We start from the raw sequence: 2,500 nt of genomic DNA, 5'->3' as shown, positions 1-2,500 counted from the left end.
TGCAGTCCACCCCTATATCTTCCACTTCATGAAGAGTTATCTCCCAAAAGCCAAAGTCCCGCTGTCCCAATACATGCTCTGGACGGCGGGCCGCGAGACGTGACGCCCGGTGGCAAAGAGTGCGCCGCTGAGGATATAGAGGGTCCGTCCCCCCGCACAGTGGTGACGGTGTGCGGGTAGTGTTTCCGACACCGCTTCCTGCGGTGGCAACGCTGGGGCAGAGTCGATACTCGCCCACTGGTGGAAGGTAAGCATTCTGCTTTACATCAGTACATAACTAATATTTCAGTCGTCTGACGTCCCTGCTTAGTAAATGATGCAGGACCACATACATAGATGATACATACTGTAAAACTGGGGAGGACAGTGTGAACCGCACTCGACCCCAGTCACCCTATCTCACAGTCCACTCTGTGTGTAACAAAGCGAAAGCACCAAAGCACTATCGTTCAACAACATCCATTTTATCCTCGCTGCCACAGGACACTATCCAAAGAACGACAAGAGGAACGTCACGTCCACTAATAAGACAGAATGTCTCACACCACCCGCAAACAACGCAGCTCAAATCAGCCAGCAACACCCACAGTGGTCCACCCAGTATCAACACAGGACGCAACGCCACGCCACAACACAAAAGGGTACAAGTAATAAAATACCCTTTGGCCACACTCCTTATAAAGGCATCGAACCAACCCACCACCTGACACCAGCCAAACGTACATCCTGATTTGACACATCTCTGGCAACCTAACCCACGTTGGCCCCTTAACCTAACCCACGTTGGCCTTAACCTAACCCACGTTGGCCTTAACCTAACCCACGTTGGCCCTTAACCTAACCCACGTTGGCCCTTAACCTAACCCACGTTGGCCCTTAACCTAACCCACGTTGGCCCTTAACCTAACCCACGTTGGCCCTTAACCTAACCCCACGTTGGCCCTTAACCTAACCCACGTTGGCCCTTAACCTAACCCACGTTGGCCCTTAACCTAACCCACGTTGGCCCTTAACCTAACCCACGTTGGCCCTTAACCTAACCCACGTTGGCCCTTAACCTAACCCACGTTGGCCCTTTAACCTAACCCCACGTTGGCCCTTAACCTAACCCACGTTGGCCCTTAACCTAACCCACGTTGGCCCCTTAACCTAACCCCACGTTGGCCCTTAACCTAACCCACGTTGGCCCCCTTAACCTAACCCACGTTGGCACCTTAAACCTAAGTTACGCTGCACCTTAACCCAAGTTACGCTGCACCTTAACCCAAGTTACGCTGCACCTTAACCCAAGTTACGCTGCACCTTAACCCCAAGTTACGCTGCACCTTAACCCAAGTTACGCTGCACCTTAACCCAAGTTACGCTGCACCTTAACCCAAGTTACGCTGCACCTTAACCCAAGTTACGCTGCACCTTAACCCAAGTTACGCTGCACCTTAACCCAAGTTACGCTGCACCTTAACCCAAGTTACGCTGCACCTTAACCAAGTTACGCTGCACCTTAACCCATGTTTAACGCTGCACCTTAACCCAAGTTACGCTGCACCTTAACCCAAGTTACGCTGCACCTTAACCCAAGTTACGCTGCACCTTAACCCAAGTTACGCTGCACCTTAACCCAAGTTACGCTGCACCTTAACCCAAGTTACGCTGCACCTTAACCCAAGTTACGCTGCACCTTAACCCAAGTTACGCTGCACCTTAACCCAAGTTACGCTGCACCTTAACCCAAGTTACGCTGCACCTTAACCTAACTTACGCTGCACCTTAACCTAACTTACGCTGCACCTTAACCTAACTTACGCTGCACCTTAACCTAACTTACGCTGCACCTTAACCCTAACTTACGCTGCACCTTAACCTAACTTACACTGCACCTTAACTGTCACATGTAACGTCACAGGAATGTAGCTTTGCCTAACAGCAACCCTCTGAACATAGTTCACTGCTTGGATCCTCTGGTGGTCATGTGTATTTCTTGATGCCATGGTGCGTACCCTCACATAAAGGTCTTTCGAGTGTTGCGTACTTTCCTACACAGTCCCGCTAACCACTGGAAGGGTGTACCGCTACAGAACGAATATCGCCCTCCCCTCCTGCCCTTCCAAGCTGGTCGGTCAGGCGTTTGTTTGTGAAATGAGCCTTGCAGCTGTTCAGTTGCATTCGGTTGTCGATGCAGTCAGTGTACGTTGTGGTACGGCCTGTGTGGACTGTCCGCTGATGTACGCGTAACCCCACACTGATCATCCGTCGTTACGTACTGAGTGACATAATGTGGCACATGCTTGACCGTTACACCCCGGCTGCGCCCTACAATGGCGAATCATAAGGGCCATATGTTGTGCACGATGCTACTTGTCTCGTCTCCCCATTACAGCGAGATTGCACTGTTGTACGCCGTACAGACATGTGGTAGGTAGGTACGGACGAAAGTATTGCATGTTGGCCCCCCCCCCCCCCCCCTCCTCCCTCTGCCGGGAATCAGCGTGAGCCGTCTGTT

Source organism: Schistocerca gregaria, unplaced genomic scaffold (assembly GCF_023897955.1).
Source record: "Schistocerca gregaria isolate iqSchGreg1 unplaced genomic scaffold, iqSchGreg1.2 ptg000695l, whole genome shotgun sequence".
NCBI classification, from domain to species: Eukaryota; Metazoa; Arthropoda; class Insecta; order Orthoptera; family Acrididae; genus Schistocerca; species Schistocerca gregaria.
Note: the sequence above shows the minus strand (reverse complement) of the source record.